Raw genomic sequence first — 7461 nt, forward strand, 5'->3', positions numbered from 1 at the left:
CTTCCTCCCAAACCCTGTGGCCTGGCCCAGCTCAGTCCCCACCCCATGGTACCCCCTTCTAGGATGACCAGATACCAAGTGTGAAAAATCGTGTCAGGGGGTAGGGGGTAATAGGTCCCTATATAAGAAAAAGCCCCCCAAATCAGGACTGTCCCTATAAAATCGGGACATCTGGTCACCCTACCCCCTTCCCAAGCCCAGCCCCACGCCCTGCCCCTTGTGGCCCAGCACCCCACCCTGCCGCCTGGTCTTAGTATGACAGGGCGGCCTGAGGCTGGGTGCTGGGGAAAGGCTCCCCCCCTCAGGCTCTGGCCCTGTCTCTATTCAGGGCCACATGAGCGGGTCTGAGCCAGGCAGTGCAAACTGAAGTTCCAGGTGGCAGCAACAGTTTCACCAGGAGAGCAGGAGAAACAGCATTTCCCTCCCCCAGGGGAATCCTGATTTTTGGGAAATGTTATCCGCAGAACAGAAAGTCCAAACACATTCCATTCGGTGACCTCGAAACATTTTGATCCTGCTGAACCATCATCATGTAACGTAACATATGAAGTACGTCATATGCACAGATGCTATATAGACCATTGCAATCAGGTCACAGATTTATGGGCAGACTTTATAGGCATGGAGGAATAAATTGGCAGGTTAAGAACATAAGAACAGCCATACTGGGTCAGACCAAAGGTCCATCAAGCCCAGTATCCTGTCTTCCGACAGTGGCCAATGGCAGGTGCCCCAAAGGCAATGAACAGACAGGTTATCATCAAGTGATCCATGCCCTGTCACCCAATCCCAGCTTCTGGCAAACAGAGGCTAGGGACACCATTCCTGCCCATCCTGGCTAGTAGCCATTGATGGACCTATCTTCCATGAATCTATCTAGCTCCCTTTTGAACCCTGTTATAGTATTGGCCTTCACAACACCCTCTGGCAAGGAGTTCCAGAGGTTGACAGTGCGTTGCGTGAAAAAAATACTTTCTTGTGTTTGTTTGCTACCTACTAATTTCATTTGGTGCCCCCTTGTTCTTGTATTATGAGAAGGAGTAAATAACACTTCCTTATTTACTTTCTCTATACCACTCATGATTTTATAGACCTCTATCATATCCCCCCTTAGTCGCCTCTTTTCCAAGCTAAAATGTCCCATTCTTATTAATCTCTCCTCATTCAGGTCTATACCCCTAATCATTCTTGTTGCCCTTTTCTGAACCTTTTCCAATTGCAATATAACTTTTTTGAGATGGGTCAACCACATCTGCATGCAGTATTCAACCTGTGGGTGAACCAGGGATTTATATAGAGGCAATATGATATTTTCTGTCTTATTATCTATCCCTTTCTTGATGATTCCCAACATTCTGTTTGCTTTTTTGACTGCCACTGCACATTGAGTGGATGATTTCAGAGAACTATCCACAATGACGCCAAGATCTCGTTCTTGAGTGGTAACAGCTAATTTAGACCCCACCATTGTATATGTATAGTTAGGACTATGTTTTCCAATGTGCATTACTTTGCATTTATCAACATTAAATTTCATCTGCCATTTTGCTGCCCAGTCACCCAGTTTTGTGAGATCCTTTTGTAGCTCTTTGCAGTCTGCCTGGGACTTAACTATCTTGAGTAGTTTTGTATCATCTGCAAATTTTGCCACCTCACTGTTTACCCCTTTTTCCCGATCGTTTATGAATATGTTAAATAGGACTGGGCCCATTGGTTTCCATTAGCCAGCTCCAGTCAGCCTGATTCAGAGAAAGGTGGAGGGAGTCAGCGGTTGCAAAAAATCAGACACTGTTTTTCTTCTCTGTTACTCTGTGTGTCCCTACAAGGTGTGTTGATTGCTACAATATTACTTGTGGTGAGGGGGACAATGGGGCTCACCTCCCGGGTACTGTGGACATTGTTATCACTGGTGGACGAGGGCCCTTCGTTTTCAGTTTTTATTTATTTTTTCCTGGGAATTGATCAGTGTTTATTACCACAACAATAACAAAAAAAACTTCTAATAATTTTTATGGGTAAATATCGGAGTTTATTTTGGTGGTCTGAAAGATGGGGGGGGAGTATTCAGTAAATTAATGCTTTCAATTCCATTAATCGATGTGGTTTGCTGCAGAACTAAAGCACAAGGCCACCTCTGAGTTTAAGAAAATAATATATCTCTGATCCCCAAATAAAAGTTATCATTTGAATAAAGAGTTTACTGTTGTAGACTTAGAACTATTAGCCTATAAATATTTACAGTAAAATCTTTTTTATCCGGCATGTTGGGAGTATGGGGGATGCCAGTAAGTGAAAAATTCCGGTTAACTAAAAGGGAGGGAGTTTGGGTGCGGGAGGGGAGTGCAGGGCTGGGGGTTAGGGCACGGGAGGAGGTGCAGGATGCAGACTCTGGGAGGGAGTTTGGGTGTGGGAGGGAGCTAGGGGCGTGGGAGGGATTTTGGGGTGCCGGATCTGGGGGGGGCGATCAGCTTGGGCGGCTTCCTGCAAGCAGTGACCTGTCCTTGCTGCTCCTAGGTGGACATGCTGCAAGCGGGTCTGCACGCTGCCCCTGCCCCAGCTTGAGCGCTGGCTCCGCAGCTCCCATTGGCCACGGTTCCCGGCCAATGGGAGTTGCAGGAGCGGCACCTGTGGGCAGAGGCAGCGTGCAGAGCCGCCTAGTCATGCCTCTGCCTAGGAGCAGCAGGGACAGATGGCCGTTTCCAGGGAGCCACACGGAGCCAAGTAGGGAGCCTACCGGCCCTGCATCAACCAGAGCATAAACCGGACTTTCTATGAAAATTTGAAATGCCGGTTTAAAGGGCTTTCCAGTTGGTACAGGGCCAGATAGCACCGTTTTTACTGTACATTTAATAATTGGGCCACACAATTTGCAGCACATACACTCAAATTCATCCTTTTCTCCTGTTTTTCTTTTTTTTTAAACTTTCAAATACTTCCTTGTGTTCTGAAACGTATTCTCATACAGATTTTCATTTTCTTCCCATTTTAGTGTGTCAAATCTTTAAACCATTATCTGCTAACAGCTTGAAATGTGTACGTGGTGGGCATGAGATTCATCAGTACGTTCAGATGCGCACGCACTTCAGAGCTTGCGTGCGTGCATGCGTGCCTGTTTGTTTATTGTGTGTATCTTCTAACTCAGTGAAAAGAACAGGAGTACTTGTGGCACCTTAGAGACTAACAAATTTATTAGAGCATAAGCTTTCGTGGGCTACAACCCACTTCTTCGGATGCATAAATTTGTTAGTCTCTAAGGTGCCACAAGTACTCCTGTTCTTTTTGCGGATACAGACTAACACGGCTGCTACTCTGAATTCTAGCCCAGTGGTTCTCAAACTTTTGTACTGGTGATACCTTTCACATAGCAACCCTCTGAGTGCGACCCCCCCATATAAATTATATATTTAACACCATTATAAATGCTGGCGGCAAAGCGGGGTTTGGGGTGGAGGCTGGCAGCTCGCGACCCCCCATGTAATAACCTTGTGACCCCCTGACAGGTCCTGATCCCCAGTTTGAGAACCACTGTCCTCTCTCTGTGCTGTCAGACTCTGATTTGCAGGCAAGCGCCTGCTTTTGACGGGGCCTGACTTTTGCTCATAGCGTAACTTTTGCTGATTTTGGTTCAGGCCTCAGGTCTTGCACTAGGCCCGTGCTTCAGGCTCTCTTTCTACTACGGTAGTTACAATCACAGCAGAAAGTGCAAGTTTCAAAACTCCCCTCCCTTATTCCCATCAAATGTTGTACTAAGACATGGCGCTGATTGTGATGATTAGCTTTGGAGTTCCTCGCTCCAGTCCCTGCCACGGCGAGTACAGCCTGCCAGGGGCCGGGCGCAGGGAAAAGGAAGAGGCCAGTACGATTTTTGGCTGTATGAAACAATAATATTTTGGTCCCTATTTCTGCACAGAAACTTGGCACGGTTTTCCACAGGCAGTGGTGATTTTAGCTGCTAGCTTGCTCACGAAGGCGCAGAGCACAGCTGCTGCTGGTGTCCCAAAACTGCCAGGGTTTATGTGTCACTAGCCTGGTTGGTGCAATGGTGCCAGCTGAATTCATGGTCAAGTGGCATGGGAAAGTGTTGTACTGCAGAGGAAGAAATAAGGCTGCTACCCTAGAAACCTGTGGGAGAGGATCACAGAGTACCTCCGTGAAAGTTTCATTGAGATCTCTCAAGAGGCTACATAGGACATCCCTGTGTACATAAACAACCCCTCCCCTGCCTCCCCTAACCCAGCAGAAGGAAACGCTGATGCCAACTCTCTCTGTGTGTTGTACCTCTTCCTCTTCTCAGACAAGTCAAATGATGAAAAGTTGATACCTGTGTCTTGAAACATTGCCAGGGGAAATGCATGCACGCACTTACGCAAGGTTCTTCCCCTTCAGCAGGCTCGTCCATGCTTGCCTGGTGGGACTGGCTAGACTGTGGCAGCATCTCAAACAGGTGCTGGCTCACAGCAAAGCTGCCCTGCCACTGGGTCTCCCCCTCTTCCTCCCACAGCGGGGGTCTGGCTCAGGCTCCTCGGAGGTATTTACGGTGGTTGCATATAGAGCAGGCAGCTCACTGTAAAAGCTGCAGGTCTGTGGCTCAGCACCAGGTCAATTGTTGGCCTCCCTGGGCGCGGGGTCTGCCCACTGCAGTTCCTTTGCTTCCATCCGGCACCTCTACTGATCCCCGTTGTACCCCTCTGGCTGCATTCCCCCAGGCAATCTTCATAGAGATCCACAGCCTCTTCTCCCCCCAGGCCCAGGAGCTCCAAGAGCTCCAGTCTACTCTAGATCAGAGTGCATTTGGAGCATGTAGCCAGCATACTTGATTGGGCAATTGCACGCAACAAAGGCGAGCTGCTAGGTGTGCTCGCCCAGCTGCGCAATCAGGAAAAGGCATTTCAAAAATATGTGGGGGGTTTTAAAAGGACGGGGGGAGGGGAAGTTGTTTCCAGTCTCTGGAGGCTGGGTCACGGAGTTCACAATTGTGACCAGAGCAGCCACTGTTTGGTATTGTGGGACAGCTGCTGGAGGACTGTAAGGGTCAGCTCTCCTACTGCTATAGGTGGACCACAGTGCAATACCAGTAGGGAAGGTGGTTTTCCAGTATTGCCTTATTGGGGCACTTCATGGAAGCAGGAGACAGTTTGAGCCTAGACACACACAGCTAGGGTTGGTGCACGGTGGCTTACATCAACCTCACTTTCTAGTGTAGAAAGGCCACCTCCCTGCAGGATGTAGCTGCATTTACACCAGGGTTTTTGTCAACATCACTATGTTGCTGGGGTAGGAGGCGTCACACCCCTGCCACTATAACTTTACTGTGTAGACTAGGCCTTAGTTCTGTTTAAGTGCACTTAACTTAAACCTGACTTAAGCTAAAGCAAAATAAGTGGCTCTTAAACTGAAATAGAAGCGTCCAGAGAGGTCTGCAGCAATTTAACTGACTGTTTCAGACAACGCCTTAAGTTAAACCAGTGCAGTTTTCCTGTGTAGACAAGAGCTTAGATCATAGCTTAAAAAGAACCAACTTCCATGTGCTCCGGAGTTCCCTGTTCCCCACTGCTCTCTGGAGCAGAGCCTCCGAGGTGCTGGGATCAGCTGCAAGATGCCACCCGTTCGTTGTGTTCCACTTCCCGCTGGCAGAGGGGAGACACGTTTGCCAGGATGTGACAACACCCGTGGATTATTCAGAACAACTCCAGGGGTTGCTTGTCATGCTCTAGACCAGGGGTCTCAAACACGCGGCCCACGTGGTTATTTTCTGCAGCCCGCGAGCCCCTCGCAGCCCCCCAGCCCTCCCCCAGTGTTTACCTAGAGCGGCTCCGGCCGGCCGTGCACCGGGGGCAGGGCAGGCTCCCTGCCTGCCTGCCCTGCACCGCTCCAGGAAGAGGCTGGAACGTGGGGAAGTGGGGGCGGAGGGGCTGTGTGTTGCTGTTGCTTCAGGCAGCGCCCCCAGCAGCTCACATTGGCCGGGAACGGGGAACCGTGGCCAATGGGAGCTGCTGGGGGCAGTGTCTGAAGCAACAGAAACAGCCCCTCCACCCCCCTTCCAGCCTCTTCCCAGAGCAGCATGGGGGCGGGGTGGGGCGGGGCGGGGCAGGGAGCCTGCCCTGCCCCTGGTATGCGCCGGGCCAGATCCTGCCTCCTGAACCCCCTGCCCTGAGCCCCCTGCCTCACCCCGCACCCCTCCTGCAGCCCAACCCACTGCCCTGAGCCCCCTGCTGCACCCCGCACTCCTCTTGCACCCCAACCCACTGCTGCCCCCTGCTGTACCTCACACCTCCTGCACCCCACACCCCAACTCCCTGCCCTGAGCCCCCACCTCCACCCCCTGGGGGCAGGGAGGGGGCAGAGTTGGGGTGGGGATTTCAGGGAAGGGGTTGGAATGGGGGCAGGGAAGAGGCGGGGCAGGGGCAGGGCCTCATGGAAGAGGTGGAGTGGGGGCGGGGCCAAGTGCAGCAGGGGGGAGGTGTCAGTAATGCAGCCCTCGGGCCAATGTACTAGTCCTCATGTGGCCCTCATGGTCATTTGAGTTTGAGACCCCTGCTCTAGACGAGGGATTTTCAATGGGTGGATCACGACTGTCCCAGGAGATCAGGAAAGGCCAGCAGTGGGGTCATGAGGCGTTGAAAATATTACAGTCTAAACCAAAGAAAAGTCTCGCTCCCCCCATCCCCTGACCCTTCAAGATGAGGTATTCTCCACCCTCCCACACATCAATTCTATATTCTAAGTGTAGGTCTGTGCTTAAAACCCTGCGGCAGCACTTCAATGTAAATACTCACTATAACTATAGTGCTGGGAGAGGTTCTCTCAACACTGGAGATAATCCACCTCCCCGAGAGGTGGTAGCTCGGTCAACAGAAGAATTCTTCCATCCGTCTAGCTCTGTCTGCACTAGGGGTTAGGTTGGCATAGCTACATCTCGGGGGGAGGGGGGAGAGGAGGGGATTTTTCACACACCACACACCTCCCCCCCAAAAGACCAAGAGATCTAGTTTTGCCAATGCAAGTTCTGCATGCAGACCAGCCCTAAGCATGGTCAGAAATGAGACATTTTTTATTGTTATTGGGGAGGTTGTGCAATTTTTTTAATGTGAATAAGGGCTCACCCATGTGAAGAGGCTGAGAAACACAAATCCGTACAAAGACTTTAATATAATCTAAAACCTGGCTGACCCTGAGCAATTTCCACTGTTGTCTTGTTGCCATCATACAATCGTAGATTAGGGTTGGAAGAGACCTCAGGAGGACATCTAGTCCAACCCCCTGCTCAAAGCAGGACCAACACCAACTAAATCATCCCAGCCAAGGCTTTGTCAAGCTGGGCCTTAAAAACCTCTAAGGATGGAGATTCCACCACCTTCCTAAGTAACCCATTCTAGTGCTTCACCACCCTCCTAGTGAAATAGTGTTTCCTAATATCCAACCTAGACCCTGCCCCCCCCCCCCCAGCAACTTGAGACCATT

The sequence above is a fragment of the Emys orbicularis genome, chromosome 20 (genome assembly GCF_028017835.1).
Source record: "Emys orbicularis isolate rEmyOrb1 chromosome 20, rEmyOrb1.hap1, whole genome shotgun sequence".
Lineage (NCBI taxonomy): Eukaryota > Metazoa > Chordata > Testudines > Emydidae > Emys > Emys orbicularis.